General features: G+C 43.4%; 1 protein-coding gene and 1 pseudogene across 6 annotated transcripts in view; both read left to right on the forward strand.

Moving 5' to 3' along the window:
- The window catches only part of ABI2 (abl interactor 2), an 868,092-nt gene that overhangs the window by 470,915 nt on the left and 373,708 nt on the right, over positions 1-23,469 (forward strand). The gene's annotated exons all lie outside the window — the stretch shown is intronic.
- On the forward strand, positions 11,631-11,759 carry LOC147730477 (small Cajal body-specific RNA 14; annotated as a pseudogene).

The following is a 23,469-nucleotide window of genomic DNA, read 5'->3' on the forward strand; positions in this document are numbered from 1 at the left end:
ATCAATTTGCCTATATAGCTACAATAACTTAAAACCAAATGTAAATTGTTGTAGTTAGAACTTGTAACAAGTTCAACGCGGTTATATCACGTAGACAGGTGTATGTTTACCACGTTGTACCTATATGAAATATAAGGTGGTATAATGACACAGGGGCACATGTTTTACTTTGACAATAGAAATCGATATTATAACAATTGAACAACAAAAGGTCCGCATGGTCAGTAAGAAGGTAGGAATAAGACCTGCTCGGCTTAGGTGCATAATTTACGAACTGTGAAATGTTTGTGCATTGCCCAAACAAGAGTACCAATAAAGTTGTGTAATATGTCAAACCGGGATCAACAAGAACGCCGTGGGTTAGACGCCCTCCGTTACCATAGGAACCCATGACGTTAGTGTAGTTAGTGGTGACGTAACATCGCGAGATCTCGGCCGGGATGAATACTAGAAAAAACCCGGTTCCGAGCCGCCAAGAAAGATTGGCGCGAAATTGGATCCGTATCTGAGGAGCAGGGAGGCCGGCCATTATCCTACAGGTGAGCACTAGGGACCCCTTTGCCAACAATAGACCATTAAGCATAAATCAACGCGCTAGCTACTGGGAAAGTAATACAGTTACAAACGGGAGCGGGAGAACACTTTCTCGCCCCCCTGGCCAAGATGTGAGCACTTCGTAAACATTAAGAAAAGGGAAAAGGCCGAACAACAAATATGGGCTGAGACAGGATTACGACAGCCTAATTGTACGTAGATATATAACACATATGCAAAGCGGCACGGGGGCATTTTAAATAGAAACACTGCCACCCATGTAATTAAGCACGAGCAATACGGAAGTACGATAACTGTTACCACTAAGACCAATGCGCCTACAGCACACATGTAGAGCGATGGTGGCCATGCAATTACATCCCACCAATGCTGTACATTGCACATACGTCAGTGTAGATATCATGTTAGAAAAGAGAATAACACCATGAGAAAGAATAAAGCTCGATCAAACGATGCACTCAAATAAGAATATAGAAAGTAGTGCAAAGTGATTGTCGCTTTATAAAGTTAAAGGCGGGAATAAAAAATTGCCGAGTACAATAAGGTCAGAGAGGAAGAAGTAGAGACCAACAACATTGCACCCCTAAGGCCATTTTTGCACTTATTACAGATGGTGAATTGATAAACCAGCAGCAAAACAAGATAGCCCTTGCATCAAACGAGGAACAAACGATCACAGGTGCATCACCGGCCAGAAATAAATAACTGGGTAAGCTCCATTCATAAGAACCTTGGGGATACTGCATTTTGTAAAGGTCTTAATAGAACAGTATAAACTAAAGAACACTTATTTGGCTTCATTTCACAGTGATTGAATTTTAACTAACACATCGGTGGCTCCTCAGTACGTAAAGAAAAGGAGACATTGTAACATGAAGGTAAACTTTTTGACCCCTCCACTTTAGTAATCTGAGTAGAGAGAATAGGGTCCAGATTGAAATAAATATCACTCTTCTCTGTCTGATTTTAAAGGTTCATAACATCCAGCTCAAATCAACCACAGGTGTCTGACAAATCCAAATAAGAAAAAAGGAACTGAGACTTAAAGGTAACCCTGTTGTGACCCCCTAGAGCATAAAACGGGACCCCCAAGAGTAAGCCCTAAATAATAGGATTTATTTCCCATTATGTCCCCAAAGTTGAAATTGTTTTTTAAAAAAACAGGACTTGGAAAATTACCAGTCTTGAGAGTCTTAAAGCAGATCAAGCTGTAGTGTAGTTCCTATATTCCCAATAGGCTCTGCGCATTGGAATAATATATTCAGCAGTGTAATCGTAGGACTGATGTCGACTAGGTCTCTACTGACTATATTAGACTTAAGGTTTGCCAGCTAGCTCAGAGGTCACTAGAAACGTTCTCGGATAAACGAGGAGGAGTTTAACCTCCCTGGATAGATAAGAAGGGATTAGCTTCCGACAACCTTATAACATGGCAACTTTGCTCCCTCAGAATAAGAGTAAATCTCTCGAGTCGTGTGAAAACAATAGACAGCTATTTCACTCAGTCAATTGTGCGTTCTTAGTTTCACCAGAGTGCAGAGAAGAGAGAGACGGGCGTTTTCAATAAAAGGTATAATTTATTGAGCAGTCTTCCTTCTCATGCAAGAGAAATGAATTGCCACAATTGCAATACTTAAAGTAAAGTACGTACAGTAAAAGGAGTATTATGAAATAACACTGTAAAAGCATTGATATGGTTTCTTAGCCATAAGATACTTTAAAATGGATAAAATATATACATACATATATACATTGACTAACGTGTTCAACTGGTGCTTCTAAAATACGCCTACCCCGGTGTACCGGACCTAAGCCTAATACGAGGGAAGGAGTAAGTAAGTAGCAGTTGAAGTTAAATTGGTTTTGCCAAGAATCTGATTCAAGAATTCTCTTTAAGGGTTTAGTCAGCACTGTACCTTGGGAATAGAATGTAGGAGGTCTGGTATCTCTTTCCTCAGGACTTGATATCCCAGCAACCCGCAAGGGTAGGCTGGAAACGCCGGAGCTGGATTTTCTCGGCAGGAGAAAAGACAGCGTCTTTCTCAGCGCGTCAAAGAGAAGGGACAGCGTCCGTGGGCTCTCGGGCAAGTAGATCGCTGCTCTGCTCCAAAACCACCACCGTTTGTTTGCTTAAGGCAACGTTGGTATATTTATACCTGAAAGGTGCAGAGTTTGACGTAAGGTTTGGACATAAGACGTCAATAAAGATTTCACTAAGAACTGGCCGTTCTTACAGTGCTCGCAGGAGTTCTATTACAAATCAAAACAAAGCAAATGGGGATTTCCCAGGTTGCTGGAGGTTTGGTGTGTCGAAAGAACTCGTTGTGCTTTCTAGGAATCCAAGGAAGTAGCTTTTGCCGTGCCTTGGACTGCAAGGGCTATTTACTTAAATATGGAACTGATTCTTATGCCATTATAGGGATATTATTAATTATAGCCGTACAAGGGCATAAAATAGCAATATTGATTCAGGTTCCTAGATAAAAACACAATACCCACTCCACGATCTAATGTCCATCATTACTAAAACTAAGCAATAGTAAACATTTAAAGGTGCATGTGTAATATTTTGTCTCTAGAATTACTAAAAATAGAAGCTCTGTTCTTTAAGAAAAGTTCTACTTTAAGCAGAGTACATGTGCCAGAAAAAGGGTAAATATTTTGGAAATTTGAAAAAAAAAAATTTTGTTTTCAGGGGGGAAAATAGTTCCAAATGTTTTCAGTAGCTTTTGTTTATCAAAGCCGAAGGCCGAACTCAGAGTTCAGGGGAACGCTGTGTGCCGGTTTGCTTAAAAAGTTATTCTTTCTGTTCAGGGGAGAACATCATTTCAGATAGATGTGCAAAAAGGCAGTCTACAGCTTCAGGTGAAAGTTCGACCAAGTTTGAAAATGCTGCAACGGTGCAGTTGTGAGAATGATTGCTATCATCGATGTCAGGATCAGCAATGCTCACAGAAGGTCGTACCTGGGTGATGTTGCTCTCATCTCGTACTTCACTGACACCTAATCGTAGTGGTGAAGTCTCAACGAATGCCGTCATCAGGATTGGTAACCGCTGGGGACAACACGATGCATGAGCCGTTACAGGACTTAGCAAAGTATCGATATCCATTGGTACTGCTGATTGTAGTGTAAGACAGGTGTCCAACACGCATTCTTCTCCGCATAGCATACATCGAAGCACAGGTAAGATTCAGTTTTGCCATATAGGTCTGAATGAAAGAAACCAGATCATATTCAGATCTCTTAGCCGGGCTAATCCAAGGACTTTAGAAGAGTCAAAACTAAAATTCCTGCTACGAGTCCCCAAAGTAGTGGTAGGCCACCAAAGACAGAATGGACAAAATTGGGAAAGATGCCCAGAACTGCTTCGAAGGGTGTTAACAGTCCCGAAAAAATTGTCTTAAATACATGTGCGATGCCACTGGTATCTGACGTATTTAGAATTTGGCTTAGCATTTCTACGAAATGCACCGGGCAATTAGTTGATAAAAGTGTATGTATCTCTGCTGTTGTCCTTGCAACTTGAAGATCATACGTTTCTTTTGATGACGTTAAAGGCACGGTTGTCTGTAAAAGAACAGACTTCATTCTGCTTAAAGTATCAATTTGTATATAAGAGATATTCAAAGAAGGCCAAATCGTCGCCTCTGTATCCAGAGGGCCGTTTGGATACAATACTTGCATACAGCAAGTGACCATGGAACTAACGCTTACGAGATATGCTTTCCCTGGCACCATGCCACAACAGCTGTGGTCCGTTATTGGAACGTAACTCCTGTTAGAAAGTTGTCTAAAGAATGGCTCTATCTGTGTTGCAGGTGTGCCGTGCTGGTGGCATGAAAGGTTATTTGAAGTCCCCTCACAGGCCCCATGCAAATTAATACCTTGGCACAGAAGTATACCGCTTGGTGATCGTTTACAATTGTTACCACTAAGAAATACATTCTGGTTCTTGTCACTATAACATGTGTGTGTGTAAGGTAATTTCCATGATGACTTAATGTACCCTTTACCAAACCTTTCATACTGGCCTGCTGGTATATACTCTTGGCAATTTTTAAATTGGAAAGTTGTTATCGGAATTGTGATTATTCCGTGTATTATCCATTCAATGACAGGTCTTTCTGACATTGTCAATGGTAATCTCTCAAGTTTTTCAATGCTCAGAATCGTATCGTCTGCTCCTTTTTGTGCCAAACTGATTTGTTTATCAGTAAGGTTAAAGATAGAGAATAATGACGCTGTGTTTATCAGACGCCATGGCACGTAGCTTGAACGCAGATTTTGCAACGTCCAGCCTAGCTGTACAATAGAACGTAATTGGGACTGACCGTGTTGTAATATTAGCAAGTCCTGATCTATTATATCGATAGCAGATGATACAATACTGTCCAGTGAATATATTCTGGAGGACAGAGTCAATATCCCATTGTCCACAACAGAAAGCGATTTTTCCAAATTAATACGATCAATTTCTCGTATTTTCTCTGCTGTCTCAATTTGAGTTACTTTCCAAGCTTCGTTGTACGCAGCGTATATATATACTGGCCGCTATGAAACGTTTTTGACGCTGTTTGCGTGGTCCCATTATGAAATCGCGCAAGTCAGCACCGTCTTTAAGTAAAGTCAAGTGTTGCTTAATTTCTGCTGGTGTGGATGTCTGTAGCCATTCAAGGCATAGTTTCCCTACACTGTATGTTGTTACTATCCCTGGATTTTGTCTCTTGGAGTATCTACGGTCTGGTCTTGTCATTTTGAACCCCTGTATTTTGTTCAGGAATCTATCTTGACAGTTATTTGTGTCTGTTGGCCAGATTAACAACATTTTCCAATCAGGATGTGCTCTGTTTTGGTGTAAAATTTGGGATACGTCTATCTCAATATCTGTGGTCGTATTATCAGGTATTGGCTTTGGAATAACAGTTTGTTTAGGTCTTTAATCTTAGCTAGGCCAAGACAAGTATTCTGTTGAATGGTGTCATTCAAGAACATTATTTGTTCTGGGATCATGCAGGCTCGAAATAATGCTTCTAAACCTTGGACATGCCATTCTTTTGTACCCCAGATGGTTTTTGTTTCAATGTTGTTTTTCCAGAAATCAAAACCAAATGTAATCATTTTTTCATAAAATGTTTCCGAATAAATCAATTTAGTATTTGTCAACATAGTTTTTTTCCCTGTTTTATCTAACAGTTTATAATAAAATGTTTCTGCATCACTTGTGTTAAACCCTGAGAAGTATGGGAATTTCTCATAAAATGTTTTCGAACTGCTTTTAGGTGGAGTTGCACAATGTTCCCATTGATTAAACTTAAAAACATTTCTAGGTTGAGCAGATTTATGCAAATAGTGATGTGCAAAGTGATTGTAACAGTACATTTGTTCATAATTTGACGAACCCTGTAAGTAATCATGTTCTGTAAATTTTGCTGACATTACTAAATCTGACATCATATTATTTATGCTTTCAAAGTCCCAATCATCAGAGAATGTACTTGGTTTTACAAAGTCACTTAATGAAACTTTGAATTGATGTGGATATTTCAAGAGTTCAACCGGGCCACTGGGTATTGGAATGGCTGTGACATTCACTGATGATAGTTCTCTTTTCTCGATGTGAGATGACTTGTGTGGCTTTAGGACCAAGTTGATGTTCTGACTTGCTGTGTCCATTGTACTGTATTTTCCCTCAATGAATTTTCCCAAACAAAGTACCATGATGAGCCAAAGCAGGAGGAAAAGTACACCTAACACAATACAAAATTCAAACCATGGAGAAATCAGATAGGTTTCTTTGAGTTGATGACAGAGTTCTGTTGCTTTGTCTTTAAAAGTTTTTGTTGCTGGCGTTTCTTCAGGTTCGCTTGGATCTTCAGAAAAGTTATCAAAATTGATAAAGTAGCCAGATGAAGTTCTGTCAATAGTTGGAATTGCTTTTTCAATTTTTTTTTCATTAGCATAGTCTGAGGCTACATCGTTGTAGACTGGTGTTTCTTGACGAACTGTTTCAATTTGGATTTCAAGAGGCACAAGTCCATGGCATTGTTGCATAGTCCTTTTTTATTCACTTCAGGTTTATCAAATGTGATTAGTCTCTCAGTTTGAACCTCTTGGATTGTAGCAAGTTTTGGAATTCTGCTAATTCTTGGGAGTCCACTGGGCCTACTACTCATTATTGGCCACATGATTGTGGTTTTACCAGGTCGATGGATACAACTCAGTTCTCCTTTTTACCAGCAAGGGGCGGTAGTACAACTGATCTTGTTCGGCTGACAGCTAAGACAGGTACTGCTTTTCTGTAAGAAGGCCCAAATTCCTTCTTCACCGCGATCTTCTCTCTGATCAGATCCCCAATCTTTGGAATCCAGACAGGCCTTGCTGGGACAGGTGGTTTATCTTCAGTGGCTGTTGGCTGCTGTTTTAACTTTATGTTGCTCAGGGCTTTTCTTGTTTCATTTAAGTCCTGTAAAACAGCCAAACGATCTTTGATGTCAAAGCATTTTTTCTTATCTTCTACCACTGAAGTCTGACTATCTAAATCCTGAATATACATTCTAGTTCCGAACAATAGTTCGTACGGGCTGAAACCTTTTAGAGAATTTCTTGGCAGATTGTTAAGACTACGTTGGACACTTGTTAAATGTTGGACCCACCCATCACCCGAACCTAATACCTTTGCCATTATAGATTGCTTTATGTCTCGATTTTTTCTTTCCACAATCCCATTTCCCTCAGGATGGAAGGGACAAGAGTACTGCAATGCAATGCCCATGCTGGTCATGGCTTCCTTATACCCTCAAGAGCTAAAAGCAGGACCCTGGTCAGAATGTAGCATGCCAATTGCGTATGTGCCGATGAAGACTCGCAAATCTTTTATAACGGTTCTGGCGTCAGCCGAGCGCTGGGGCCACATTTTTAAGTGAATCTAGTCTTAGAAGGAAATTAATGCAACGCTGGAATTTACTTATAGATAGCCTTATGCTAACTACAAGAATGGCCATGGCAATACTCCGGTCGGTTCGCTACTGCGATCTCTGTTGCAGTTTGGACAGCTCTTTGCAAATTTATAATGTTGCAGGCTCATCTTCGGCCACCAGTATTCTGATTGTAATTCTTTCAGAGATTCCTTGATCTGTTTGTGCCTTGGACCCAATCCCATGTGTGCGTCCGCTGTTAAGAAGACTCTCCTGTTCGTGTTTGGAATTACTCTATCCCCCACTCCAGGGATTCGAGCAAAAGGAACGGAGTTTGCGTCAATTACGTATGTATAATTGAGTGGATAGTTCACGGGAATTGCTGCACAGTCGCCTTTTGAAGACGTTTTTACCGCCAGCATGGTTTCCCCGTCTATGTATTTTTCTGAACGCTTTTTTGTGGCTACGGAAGCTGGTTGATTTCTACAGAAGGGAGGTGGTCCACAGAGGAATCCAAATCCACATTAGTTTTCACAGGGTTTTGATAATGGTAACACACTCAAAAAAACTCTGGACCTCTTGAGTTTTCAGACAGTGAAGTATTTGAAGGGGATGATGAGTGTGTTAGGTGTTGCGTCTTAGTGTCCTTAGGCGCAATCCTTTTTTGTATGAACAGAATCAATAGAGTCCTTGCTTTGTAGAAAAGTTGCTCTTTATTTGTGTAGATAAAAACGTGGACAGCCGACACGTGTTTCGCCCCTGTGGCGAATTTCGCCAGGGCTTTTTCAAGGCTGTAATGAATCACAATTAAAAATTGTAAGTGTACATAAATGAAACGAGAGCGCCTATGACCCCAAGAGATGTGCTCGAGTTCGAAAGAGAGGTAGTGTGGAGTGCAAATTCATTGATATGATTTCTGGTATGTGATCAGCGGATAGAAGGAACCCCTTTTGTGAATTTTTAAACAACATTGAGAAGAGATGTGTGCATGAAGACAGAGAGCATCAAACACTGTGAGTTGTACCACCAAGGTTTTGTGCAAGTTATATAAAAAGGGGTTGAAAGTTACAATTCTGATTTATTAGAGGTGAGATAAAATCTAAGCGATCATGAGTAAACAGTTACCGCCACAAGTCTAGTTATAGAGATAGTTGAGGTATTTTACCAAAGCAGAGAGATTAAAAGATGTGAAGAAAAAAGCTTAACCGTATCTGTTTCATACCTATTTACAATGTTATTTGCTCTGTACACTTCCTCATCTTATACACAGTATTTTTCAACATCAAATCCGGTTTTTAAATCTGTTGACACAACATTTTCATTTTTTAGAAAAAAATGTTGTTATAAGAAGCCATTTTTACTGTATTCATTAAATAACAACTTTTGCCTGTTTCTAAGCCTACTAACAATCTGATTAGAAGGGTGCGATGTAATGTGCAGACATCTTTTTACATTGATACCACTGTTTCCATCATATGATTCATAACATTTGAACCCAGATATTCTAACATATATCACAGACTTATCACAGGTTAACACTCGATGTGTCGCAATTAATCAGGTAAGATCCGGGTAATGGGTTAGAGTCAAATGGGTCATGTGGAAAAGTATTAATCTGGGAAATAGGTCCCTTAGTTCGTAGAGACGTAATCGTTAAGGAGTAAGGGCAAATGGTCAAGCAATGAGGAGTTGGTGGATTATTGCATTCAGAGGGTCTAATTTATAACGTATTAGAGCTTAAGGGAAGACAAGATTTAAAAGATCTCAGCAAATTGTTCCAGCCTACGGGAGTAGAGCTCTCCGGTATGGAGACACAAGCTTGGCGTTTTTTTTTAATGGGTACAGTAGAAGAACACTGGCTCTGGCAAGAAAGATCTGAGGAAATCATCGACAATATAATTATGTGGGGTCGCTACATAGATGATATTCTTTTTATATGGCAGGGCAGTGAACAAAAACTGAGAGCCTTCATCAAATCACTAGTACCAAATAAATGGGGCATTGAAATCACATACAACATCTCAAGAACAGAAGTAGATTTTCTAGATCTAACTATATATGTTTCGGACCAGCAACTACAAACAAAAATACACAGGAAACCAACATCTGTAAATTCGATCCTCCATGCCTCGAGCAGCCATCCCTCACACACAATCGACAACATCCCAGGAGGAGAATATAGACGGGCCCGTCTAAATTGCAGTGCAGTAAAAGAATATCAAAACCACTCAGAGGCAGTAACCCAACGACTAAAACAAAGAGGCTACAATGAACAAAAACTATCTAAAGCACAAGAAAAATTTCTAAAAACTGACAGACAATCCCTACTTCACAATAACTCGTTCAAGGAGAAAAAAACAACCATTCGCTTCAATACTGAATACCACAGTGGTGAATATACAATCCGAAAAATTCTAAATAGACATTGGCACTTATTGAGAGACAATCCAACCCTAAAAGACTCTCTAACATCTAAGCCACAACTAGGTTTTTCCAGATGCAGGAACCTACGTGACATACTTTGTCCATCCTTCTTTGAGGTGAAAAACAAACCTAGGAACTTTCCACCACAAACCATCGGCTTTTACACCTGCACGAACTGCTCAATCTGCAAACTTGGCCAGTCTAAGACCAAAGAAGTCAGTATAAATGGACAAAAATACACAATCAGAGACTTCATCAATTGCGAAAGCACCAACACGATCTACCTTATCACCTGCCCTTGTGGGAAAAACTATATTGGTAGCTCAAGAAGACCTCTTAAAATTCGCATTCAGGAACCCTACCGGAACATCCACAAAACTGACACTAGACAATCCCTTGTAGAACACTTTCTGCAACGCCATGAGCACAATCGAACATTCTCTTTCGTAGGCATTAAAAGACTAAAGACACCAAAACGTGGCGGAGATGTGGACCGCCTCCTACGAAGAGAAGAAAGTGCGCTCATTATAAAAATGGACACAGTGGACAAGGGCTTAAACCAAGAATATGAATGGCACCATTGGCTGGAATAAACTACATCTGAGAACAATACAGAGCGATACAGAGACAATGAATAGCTCAACTAAGTAAACAACTGTCTTGATTTAGTTCAATATTGATTACAACTGCTTATCAATAGTATCAAACAAGGTGATGCCTAACTGTTACAATCAATAGACATACTGAATAAAGATACACCCCTAGAGACCGCCAACGGCAGTACCCCCTTTTATCCCTCGTTAGAACGCTGTGGGATCTCAACCTGACAAAAATGCACCTCTTCACTAAAAGTAGAAGAATAGAATACAAGGACACTTGCCTTGCCCATCTCTCATATATAAGATTCATAGCGGGGGGAATTCCCCTCTACCCCTCCACCCTCACGAATTCACAGACTAGTGAGCAGTACACAATGTATCATTATGAGATTAGTCTAATAATATAACACCCTCCCCGGACTTATTGAGACCGAATGTATAACTGCTTTTGTCCATTGTGATCAATAATGTAGTTAACAACCGTCATATACACCACTTGTAAATGGCGTAACCCTTACACATCTTCAGTCTCTAAAAAAAGTCCGTCTTTGACTTTTACTTACATACGCCCATTCATCTATCACCTCTGAGCTGCGAGATGGAAAAATGAACGAATATAATAATAGAAGCGCATATTTAATATCAATGACTTCGCAAAATGTAGATTCCCCCTTTTTAGGTCTCCTGGCGTTTAACAGCGCGTCAGCGCTGTGTCCGCCAGGAGATCTTTTGTTGCTGACTATGCTTCCCAGGAGACAGCACCGGCCGCGCGCAAAGGCGATCGGCGTAGGCCACGCGCGCGCGAACACGCTCAGCTGCCGTCTCCTGGGAAGCTCCAACACCCTATGCGCATGCGCATACGCAGAGACACACACACACACACACACACACACGAGCGCCCATGCACGCATGCACCCCCACATAGAGAACTCACCCCTGCTGTTGCATACACGCATACACGCATACACACACACACACACACACACACACACGTGCATCAAGCGCCCCCCCCCCCCCCCACCGCTACTCCGGTCTTCAGCTGCCACCGCGGGGCTCTCTCTAGGGCATGGGCTTCTCTCCGTGGGCGCGGCTTCTCTCCGTGGGCGGTTCGATCCCCGGCCGCTCCTCCTCACACGTGGGTGTCCTCCCTGACGGTTGCATGCGTCAGTAATACCATGTGACCCCAAGGCAGGCACGTACAGCAACGAGAGGGGGCCCACTGCCGACAGGACCCCCAGGTGCCTGTGCTACGGCTCCCTACAGCATTTTAAAGGCGGAGCGAGGACGCCGCGCGAACCTGCACCTAGATATGGAGATACTGAGACAGGAAACAAACCAAACGTTTCCACCGAAATTTGTACAGACTGGAGCAGTGCGTAGGTTTCAGTGCACGCGCGTGTGTGTAAATAAGTGCGAAGTGGGGATGGGCAGGCCATTTTACAAGCATGCAAAACACACTTTGACGTAAAGGCTCTAGGTTCTGTAATAACTACCTTCAAGGTTGAAGCAGATGGTTATGAAGCCGGGCTACGGGGTTCGAGTCCTGGCAACGGCTCAAACACCCTGCAGCGCCAAAACGAGGCCAGGCGGGGTGCCGGGGGAGGGTGGGCTTAAGTACGGGGAGCCGGGCTCGGGGGAGGCCTTATTTGGGTTCAGGACAGGCCCACCTGCGAGGAGTCACGGCCTAGACGCTTCCAGTTCCGTTCATCCGGTGCACCCTGCAAGGAGGGGTACGAGGCGCCGCGATGTCCGCCTCTGAGCTCTACAGCAAGGTAAGGCCTGCACCTTTAACATGCACAGGGGGCCCGGCTTGGGGTGAGGCTGGGAGGGATGGGGTGTTGTTGAAAGTGGTTAACTGTCTCGAAAGAGCACGTAGACCTTCATAGCTGCCAAGGTTTCAGATTGCTATGTGTGACGTTTTCATAATTTATGTGTAATTATGAGTGACATTTCAGCGGTTATGAGTGATACTTTTTCGGAAGCAAAATCAAGCAATAAAGTCTGGGAAGTCATACATATCTGCAACCTGAAGCCCTACTGCCCTCCTAAACTGATCGTACTGTTAATAAGAAACGAGGACTCCGATGTGCACCCCTCTCATTGAAAGTCCACACTGCACCACTGCAAACAAAAGAACGTTTCTGCAAATGTCAGCAAAGTCAGTTATTGTAGTAGGGTCAGTTAGAAAACCTGCGCAGTGTGCCTGCCACTTGCTCACCTCGAGTAGAGAAAATATCATAATGACTGCAATACTAGGGGGTACTGAATGTAGCCGAGGTTCAGATTCCATTTGCCATATTTTTGTGTACCGCTTTATTTTCTTCTGCTTTACCTGATGTCTTTCTTGACTGCTCGGCCGCTTCCCGGGTGACCTCTTAGAGGACGAGGCAGGCCGTGGTGGTGCAAGAGGCGGCATGCTCGTCACCTCAGCTACCCGGACCTCATGTAATAACCACCTGCTCCTGCAGTCCCTCTGACATGACTGTAGGGCCCGCATCACCATCCAGTGACCGCTGGATCCAGGAGGCGCCAACGTTACCCCTTAAAGCACAACTCCTGGAAGCCTACTGTACACCTACCTGTTCACGAGCCACCATATTGCAGTGCTGATGTGTTTTAAAATGAAGTTAAAGTGCAATCTGGATTTGTAATGAAAGCATCTGATAACTCGCTGTGGGGAAATTAGTGGGAATTACTACGGTCAATGTTTCTGATTTTACTGCATAGGCTGCATACAGTACATGTATTTTCCCCCATCATTTTGCATGCAGTAACATTTAAATTGCTTAATATTTGAAGGGAAAATGATGGCTTATTCTCACAGCAAACTGGATATTGTTGGATGTTTGTGTCCCTGGTGCCGTTTTAAGAAGTGTAAATGTTCCAGATGCCAGGATCCTACCAACTCTGTTTTGAATCCAATGAGTGCACTATAGCTGTGGCCCTTCGTTTAAGCCTTTCCCCCATATGTTGCTAGCACAGAGTGGAAAAATCAGGCGGGTGTCTTCATGGGTCTTTTTAAAATAGTTTGCTTGGCAAAGTTCAAAGAAGAGGTTGTGAAAATGAATTTTGCCTTTTTTTCCTTCAAATTTCCCTACTCATGTCATGCCAATCAGGACAGTTTGCCCATTACCAGACTTCCTCATGTCATGCCAACCAAGACAGTTTGCCCATTACCAGACTTATTGTGATATGCAGAGACAGTAGCGTAGGAAGGTGCAGGCTGCCCCCGGGGTCATCACTGTGTGTGAATAATAACCGCTGTGAGGCCGTGCATGAGGTGCATCATCAGAGCTGTGTGAATAATAACAGCTGTGAGCCCCGTGCTGAGGTGCATCATCAGAGCTGTGTGAATAATAGCTGTAAGCCCGTGCCAGAGGTGCATCATCAGAGCTGTGTGAATAATAACTGCGTCAGCCCCGTGCGTGAGGTGCATCATCAGAGCTGTGTGAATAATAACAGCTATGAGCCCGTGCGTGAGGTGCATCATCAGAGCTGTGTGCATAATAATAGCTGTAAGCCCGTGCCAGAGGTGCATCATCAGAGCTGTGTGAATAATAACAGCTGTGAGCCCGTGCCTGAGGTGCATCATCAGAGCTGTGTGAATAATAACTGTCAGCCCCGTGCGTGAGGTGCATCATCAGAGCTGTGTGAATAATAACATCTGTGAGCCCGTACCTGAGGTGCATCAGAGCTGTGTGAATAATAACTGTGTCAGCCCCGTGTGTGAGGTGCATCATCCACATTGTTCAGGTCACCCAAATTCCTGCACTCTCTACCACACTGCTTTCAAGAACACCATACTCTTGCACACACTCACACTGCTCACCAATTCAAAGTGTGCTAAAAATTTGATGCAACGCATTGTCATATACAATGCCAATAACTCAAACTTTAATGCTGGGAGACCTATTGCATTGTAAATGCTTGTCTTGTTTCAATCATGCTGCTGCACATTAGATCTAAAATTAATATAAAAAAACCCGTGTAGAATTATATTGTAGACCAGCCCTTCCGGGTTAACATCCCTCTTTCGGTTTAAAAGAGGCAGAGTCCACTAAACGCGCAGTTCGTGAAAGCGGTAGAAGAAACGAGAGACTTCCAAGAGCACGCCAGGGATTCTACCCCAAAAAAGTAAGTGACTAAATAGCCGCATCTTAGTCTCCATCCGTATCAACAATCCCGGTGAGTGCGCTGCATCGTAGCACTCTGTCGGACTGCCACCCCCGCGCACACACCTATTGGGTGATCTGTTTACGAAACCGCGTTATTACTGCATGCCTTAAAAAAAAACGCCAAGCTCGTGTCTCCATACCAGAGAGCTCTACTCCTGTAGCCTGGAACAATTTGCTGAGATCTTTTGTAACTTTCAACCCCTTTTTATATAACTTGCACAAAACCTTGGTGGTACAACTCAGTGTTTGATGCTCTCTGTCTTCATGCACACATCTCTTCTCAATGTTTAAAAATTCACAAAAGGGGTTCCTTCTATCCGCTGATCACATACCAGAAATCATATCAATGAATTTGCACTCCACACTACCTCTCTTTCGAACTCGTGCACATCTCTTGGGGTCATAGGCGCTCTCTTTTCATTTATGTACACTTACAATTTTTAATTGTGATTCATTACAGCCTTGAAAAAGCCCTGGCGAAATTCGCCACAGGGGCGAAACACGTGTCGGCTGTCCACGTTTTTATCTACACAAATAAAGAGCAACTTTTCTACAAAGCAAGGACTCTCTTGATTCTGTTCATACAAAAAAGGATTGAGCCTAAGGACACTAAGACGCAACACCTAACACACACATCATCCCCTTCAAATACGGAAGCTGGTTGAGTTGCTTCCGCTGTGGCTGTATTAGCCAATGAATTCCCTGCAACGTGAACGCCATCACGTTGATGACTCTGTGTGTATCACGTGAGTCTTCTGTAGTTCTTTTGTAAAAGAACTACCTGTTCCCAAAGCTTCTTATGCTTTATTGTGGCACCTGTGTCATCTTTGTAATCGTTTTGAACCCAGTTCTGCAAGTCATTATTGTAAGATGTGACGCAGAAATGCGAATCTCACACTATTAGTGTCGGGAATTCATAACCGGCATTTTCAAGCGCCATCTTTAAAGATCTGATTTCAGCTCGCTGAGCCGAACAGTTTCTCAGTGATTCAGTTTTTGTTATTTTTGGTCTGAATTTACCACAGCGCCAGCGACCTTTAACAATCGTGCATGCTGCATTGTAGGATTTATTATCCACATCGTAATGTTGTACAAATCTGTCCGTATAGATTATACAAGAGTACTGTTGGAGAGGCAGAATTTCGATTGGCAGAGGATATTCTTCTTCATATTTCAGATCCTTCAGTTTTTTCATGTTCGGGTCAAAATAGTATTTCACGTCTTCTGCAGCAAGAAAATGTTCCCACTGTATCCATTTTGGATCTAGTGCCACCGTTTTTAGATTAACTGGCCTGAATAACGCCTCAAAGGCTAATTCTGCTGTAAAAACAGTTATTCCTTTGCCTTTGGCTTGGGCTCTTTCTTTTGCTACAGCAGTCTGAACCGCATTTACAATATTTTCTGTAAGACTGAATGTTTTTTCAGCTTCTGTGTACAAATGTGATTTGTAAGCTATTGGTACCGTTTCTCCCTCATTAGAGGTCAGGTACGTGGGATGACTCGGATTACAAGGTTGCGTGTGTTGTCGCGAGTTTGTAATTTGTTTTAGCTAACATGTCTGTTTGCAATGATCTCAAAATTTCTGTGTGTTTCTGAGTCCAATTGATTGGTTTAAAATCAGGTTTTATTAATTCATAGAGAGGTTTAACCCTCTATGCATAATTTAGAATGTAAGTTCTTCCGAAATTCAGGAAACCTAGTATTGATTGTAAGTTCTTCAGCGTTTTTGGTGCTTGGATTACAGCGCACTTCTCTAAGAAGTTGTCTGCTAGGCTTTTGCCTTCACTTGATAATTCATATCCTAAAAACAGGACAGTTAGATGGGCAATTCGTGACTTTTTAAAGTTGAATTTGTAACCCTCTGCTGCGAACCCAAGTATTATGGTGTTCACTCTTTTCAAGTGAGTATCCAGGTCATCATCTGTGAGATAGATGTCATCGACATAAGATAATGCCTCATCATCATATATTTGTAGTAACTCTGTTACTCTTGCTGAGAATAATCCTGGGCTATTCTTGAATCCCTGTGGGAGTCGACAGAATTTTTTTCTGTGACCCCATTATTGAGAAAGCGGTTAAATACCTGCTTTCCGGTGCAATATTTTGACAAAAGAATCCATTAGAAATGTCTAATGTTGTTTTGTATTTTTTTGCGAATGATGTTATTCATTAGTGCCGCACTGTGCGAATTTTGTACCACAAATGTCTTGCAACATGAGTTAAGGTGTCTGTAGTCCAAGACTAGACGATATGAATAGTCTGGTTTGGAGACAGGAAACAAAGGATTGTTCATTTGAGAGGTGCATGTTTCAATCACCCCTTGGTATTCGAGTTGATCTAAGATCTCCCTGACTTGTTTTTTAGCTTCTTGCTTAATTGGGTACTGTCTTTGTGCAGTTGGTTGACATTTTAACTGGATTTTGTGAGGAGGGGAGTCCTCATCCCATCCTACATGATTTTTATATAATGCAGGAGCTTGAGCTACTGCCCATTTTCTTGCATATGTGTATTTTCTATGAATTGGAATATGATTTGAGAAGGCAGGCATAATCATTTCTTCGCCATGAGGGCACCCCCTGACAAACTGGTGGCCAGTCTTTCTCAGCTAATAGGATGTCATAGCCTTTTGAGAGATTATCCCCCAACAGACCTCTTACCTTCCTAGTCTTCTCTCCCTCTATACGCAATGTTATTTCGTATATTTTATGAAGTTCGCTAACTCTGGTATTTGCAGTTTCCACTTGAATGTATTCATTCGTGTCCACTGTCTCCAGATGATTAATCAGGATCTTGCGAGCTATGGTCACTTCTGCTGCGCTGCCTAGCATTGTCTGTGCCCACTCTCCGTTTTTCAGCTGTGGCCTGGGTATCCTCGGCATGTTTGATTATTTTATTACTTGCTACCTTCTTTCTTGGAAATTGTAATTTTTTACTTTGAGCAGGTTCCTTGTCTTTGGACTTGACGTGCTCTTCCCTGTGTTCTGACCGTCCTCTTCTTTCCGATTTCTGCGAGGAAGTCTGAAAATATCGAGAGGGACGTGTATCAATATCTTGATATCAATCAGGCTTTTTCAAATTATCCCTATTTCTAAGGTTGTATCTTTTTTCAGAGGGCTCCCTTTGGGGAGACTTGTTCTCGGTTCGGAGATCTTTCTCTCCGCCGAGGAGACCTTCCTCTGGACTGGAATCTTTTTTTCTTTGGGAGTGGATTGTTTATTTCCATCCCAGCTCTTTTTTGGAGTGTTTAGATTATTATTATTTTTTTTTCACAACAAATGTTATTGATTGATTAGGTAGAAGCATAAATACAGCTCTCCACAGTCAGGAGATCACTGCCAAATAGCAAGACATGTTTCCGTGTTATTACAAACCCAATCAATAGAAAGAACAACCCCCGTCTCCCCCCACCTCCCCCAACTACCCAACATCCCCGCTACCCACCCCTTATCCCACCCTAACACGGTGCACGTGATCACAATAAGCCTTTATCACTTGATTATATTGTATTAGGCATCGTGCGCCCCTCTAGGCCTGAAGGTCCTCATCCATATGTAGCCCATCTTCCGGTTCTGCTGGAGGCTCCAGAGTCAAACCCCTATAGTCTGCCCACCTTTTCCATATTTTGTAATGTTTTCGGGGGCATCCTCTGGCCTCAAACACCGGGCGCTCCAACCCCATGAAGTAATCTAGTCCGACCTTCCAGGCGCCCAATGGGGGAGCTCGCTCACCCTTCCATGCCTGTGCCAGATCCCGCTTGGCGACCACCAGGCCTAATAACAAAAGGTGACGCTTGTAGATGTTCCCACCCACGCTCTCTAATACATGGAGAAGTCCCAACCGGGGGGTACGGGGGAGATCCCATCCCAGTACCTCCGACAAACCGCTCCAAACACCATTCCAGAATCGAGTCAGGCCGACACAAGACCACACAGTATGCAACAGCGTACCCCTCTCATTCCACAGCGCAGGCACTCCAGGGACGCAATTCAGGCCCGCCTTCCACAACCGCTCCCGGGTATAGTAAGCCCTGTGCAGATATTTAAACTCGATCAATCGGAGTTGCACTGAAATAGCAGCCCCACGCGGGGACTCCAAGGCCTTCCTCCAATCATCTTCGTCCAGGGGTCCAACGTCCTTCTCCCAGGTATCCTTTAATGGAAGCAAGGAAGAGGAGCAGTGAGTGACTAGCGTCTGGTAGATTCGGGACACCTTTTTATCCCCCAGGTCCCCCATGAAAACTTTCGCTTCCACTGGGCTGAACTCCGGTAGCGACTCCAAGCCAGCTAGGCTAGGGGCTAGCGCGTGGCGAAACTGCAGGTTCTTGAAGAATTGGGTCTTGGGCATATGGAATTCATTCCTAAGCTCCTGGAAGGATTTGAGAGTTACGCCGGTCAGAACGTGCCCAAGCGAAGAAATCCCGATAGAATCCCAGCCGCCAAACCCCGCCAGCGAGGCCAGTGCGGGAAGCCGTCCGTTGTGCCACAACAGGGTCTCCGCCGTCAGCCTACCCCACCAGCCCATGCGACGCAGAACCTGTCGCCAAATCACAAAGACCACCTGAGTGGCACAGGACAACTTCCTCCGCAGCCTGGCCGAGTACAGGAGCGTGTGCAGCGTGTTGTCTCCCATCAGCAAGCGCTCGAGGGCGTATGCTGGGTCTCCTCTATTGCCATACCACCATTCGTTTAGTACTAGCAGATGGGAGGCCTGATAATAGGACAGGAGATCCGATGTGGCAAGACCCCCACAATACGTGGACAGAAAGCATGTTCACAGCGCCACCCTGGCGGCACCCCCAGCCCATAAAAAGCGGCCTAAAACAGAGTTGACCTGCCGAAACCACCCGGGTGCGATTTGATGTGGGTAATTCTGCTGTTGGTATATCAGGCGCGGAAGTGCGACCATTTTAAAGATCGCTGACCTACCGAATATGGTGAGAGGCATCCGGGACCATGTTTTAATGTCCGTCTGGACTCTCTCCCACACTGGTATCTCGTTGCGCTCCCACGCAACGTCTGCGGACTCGGACAGGAACACTCCCAGGTACTTCAGTCCCCCGGCCGCCACCTGCAATGCCGACGCCCAGGAGTACGCACTTGCCTCGTCACCCAGTACCCATAGGGTGGACTTACGCGGGTTAAGACAAAGGCCCGACACCTCGCCAAATATAGGCATAATTTCCAAGACTCGGGGGCCCGATCGATTTAAATCCGTAAGGAAGAAGAGGACATCGTCCGCATAGAGTGCGATCCTGTCGGTGAGTCCCTCGCCCCACACAAAGCCCCACAGCTGCACGTCGATGCGTACCCATGAGGCAAGGAGCTCCATGGCCAGCGCAAACAGATATTGGGACAGCGGGCATCCCTGCCGGGTCCCCCGACCGACTGCCGCGGATACACGCACGGACGCAGTGATATCAGTATATAGGAGTTTGATGTATGAAATAAACACCGGGCCCAGATTAAGATATGGCAGGAGCGCAAACAAATATGTCCAACTTAGAGTCAAAGGCCCTATCTATATCCGCTAACAATAAGGCCGCCCGCTCTCCAGTGGCCCCCATGGCATCAACAGCCGTCTGCGCCCGTCTGATGTTGTGTTGCGTCGCCCTATGTGGCATGAAGCCAGCCTGGTCCGGGTGGACCAGATCGGCCACGTATGTGAGAAGACGATTCGCCAACGCCTTAGCCAGCAGTTTAGCCTCGATATTGATCAGGGATATGGGGCGATATGAGTCATGCCGGTCCGGGGGTCTACCCGGCTTCTGGAACACTACAACCTCGGCGTGTCGCCAGTCAGCTGGCAGTCTACCCAGTTCCCGGGCTGCCTCCAGCGCGGTCCTATAGTGGGACCCCAATTGGAGTTGGAATTTCTTATAAAATTCACATGCAAAGCCACTCGGCCCGGGTGCCTTCCCTGTGTTGAGCTGCCGTAACGCGTCACCCAGTTCTTCCGCCGTTAAAGGGAGGTCTAGAGCTGTTCTCGTCTCATCGAAGACTGCCCTCGGGGGCAGCAATGAATTTATCGATCGCTTCTGCCGGAAGACAGTCCTGCGGTGCTTATTGCTCCATATAATAACGGGCAAAACTCGCTGCTAGTTCAGCTGGGTCCGTTATAGCTACTCCTTCCCCATCTGTGAGACCCGGTAGTGTATTTATTTTTAATAAATATCTTTTCAGGATTTTCAAGTAGTTGGGGTTTTACCGGTTTCCCGCCCAAACTATCTCTACCTAGTTCTTCATAGGATTTTTCTATGATTCCGGCAAGTTCAATTGGTTGGTCTGCTATATCTGTTTCTTTCAATTTTTGGAGGTAATAATATGTAGAAAAGAAATAGCCACCCACGATCTAGAAGAGATTAAAAATAAAGAAGGCAGCTCCAACAGGCAGCATTAAATGATAGAGGTAAGATCCAGGATTTAGAAAAGGAACTGGGCAAGATACAGGCACGCTTTAAGGCTAGTACTGATAAAAATTAACAGGGATAGGTGGGAAGTGAGCAAGCTTCGTAATTTCGAATATGGGGAAAAATGTGGCTCGCTTCTCGCATGGAAGGCTAGATCGGAGAGAAGCAGAAATAACATTATGTTGTTAATTCAGGAGGGAACAGGGTCAAAGTTAAAAGAGGATTCTGAAACAAGGGATGAAGCAAGAGGGTTTATGGAGGAAATGTACAAAGAACAAGATATGCCCAGCGAAAATGTATTGGAAAATTGGTGGATGGAGAAAGAACTGCCACAGTTGAGTGAATCGGATAAACTTTACCTAGTTATAGCTCTAACGGAGGGGGAGGTGAGGACCCAACTGAAAAAAATGTCTAGAAACAAAGCGGCTGGCCCGGATGGGCTGCCAACTGAAGTTTATAAGGACAACGTAGAGGGGGTAGTAGGCCCACTTATTTCATTATTTAATAAAATTCTTATAGAAGGGGAATGTATTCCGGATACTTCGGCTGAGGCAACAATAACATTACTGGCTAAACCTAACAAGGATCCAAAAATAATAGCTTCATACAGGCCTATTTCCCTCTTTAATTCAGATTCCAAAATATATTCCGGCATCCTTTCGACTAGACTCGCAAAAGTAATTAAATCCATCATACATTCAGATCAGAGAGGTTTTATACCTGGACGCCAATTAAATGAACTAACTTACCAGGTTATAGGGGCCATAGACTTTGCAACTAAAAACGGGCTTCCACTGGCTATTGTTGCGATCGATGCTGCAAAAGCCTTTGATCAGGTAAATTGGAGGTTTTTGTGGAAAACGATGGAAAAATTTGGATTCCCGGACACATTTATTAAGGGGATTGAGACTCTATACAGACGACCTAGAGCTAAAGTTTTAGTTAACGGGAGCTTAACAGATTGGCTATATATTTCCAGAGGAACAAGACAGGGCTGTCCCCTGTCGCCTCTTCTCTTTGATATCTATATAGAGCCTTTTGTTTGCTCTATAAGATCTGATTTCAATATTTTACCATTTGTGTTGGGAAATCTGGAACTTAAGACGGCACTTTACGCTGACGATCTTTTACTTTATACATCAAACCCTGATGAGGCTATTCCACGTTTAATAGAATTGGTCAAAGATTTTGGTACAGTGTCAGGGTACGGAATAAATCAAGATAAAACCGACATGTGTTGGAATTGCCTGTCCCCCATATTAGAGGCGAAAACAAAAATAAGATATTTGGGGATTCAAATAACTCAAACCCTGGATGAAGTAGTGAAGGCCAGTTGGAATGTTGCATTAAAGGAAGTTAAGAAACTCTTGACTAGATGGAACGCTCTGCCTTTTAATATCTATGGCAGAGTGAATCTGGTAAAGATGATTATTTTACCAAAGTTAACTTTCTTATTTAATTCAATTTCTCTGGGCTTCGATAAAAAAGACATAGCTAATCTCCAAGGTAGGATAGGCTCATTTATATGGGCTACTAAATCCCCTAGAATAGCATGGAGAAAATTGAGAAGGGGTTTGAAACTAGGAGGCTTGGCTTTACCAGATTTACTTTTTTATTGTTATGCTTTTCAGTTTAAAAATTTTAGGCTTCTAGCAAATAAATTGGACTCATCATCCCATGGTAAACTTTTTCAAGCCATGCTCACAGACTTGCCACAAGGCTTAGATTTTTTTTTGTTTAAATTTGGAGACCAGAAATTTTTTAAAAAGGTTTGTCTTAAGGTTCTGAAAACTGCGCTCGCCATATGGCAGGCGATACGAAGAATTTTTGATATTCCCTACTATCATAATTTGGCCCCCATTTGGGATTCTCCAGGTACCCCGGAATGCTTAATGGATCGTTTAGCTATTCCATTGAAAGTTGCAGGTTTTTCGCAGTGGGGTGACCTGTGTAATCATGGAGAAATATTGAGCTGGGAATCTCTTCTTAACCTTACAAGAGGTACTATTTCAAGGTTTAAGTTTTACCAGCTATCTTCATGGTGGGAAGAGCAATGTGGGGGGAATAGAAAAGAGATTGTAATGTTGGAGCATGTTAACAGGGGAGGGGGCTGGAAGGGTGAGATATCACACTGGTACACTATGATGTCACACGAGAAAGATAATCTGGGAGCAGAAACAATTAAACTCTTGGGAGACTTAATAACCGAGGACCCTGGGGAAATGGTAAAATTATGGACAGATTCTTTTGTCCTTTCACAGAATGTTATAAAGCCCTCTAACCTACGGTGGAACCATCTTTATACAGCATATAGGGCTTATTGGACTCCATCTAAGCTCTGAAAGATATCTGCAGATGAGTATTTATGTCCCAGATGCAAGAAAGTAGCAGCT

The sequence above is a fragment of the Lissotriton vulgaris genome, chromosome 2_1, assembly GCF_964263255.1.
Source record: "Lissotriton vulgaris chromosome 2_1, aLisVul1.2, whole genome shotgun sequence".
In the NCBI taxonomy this organism is placed as follows: domain Eukaryota; kingdom Metazoa; phylum Chordata; class Amphibia; order Caudata; family Salamandridae; genus Lissotriton; species Lissotriton vulgaris.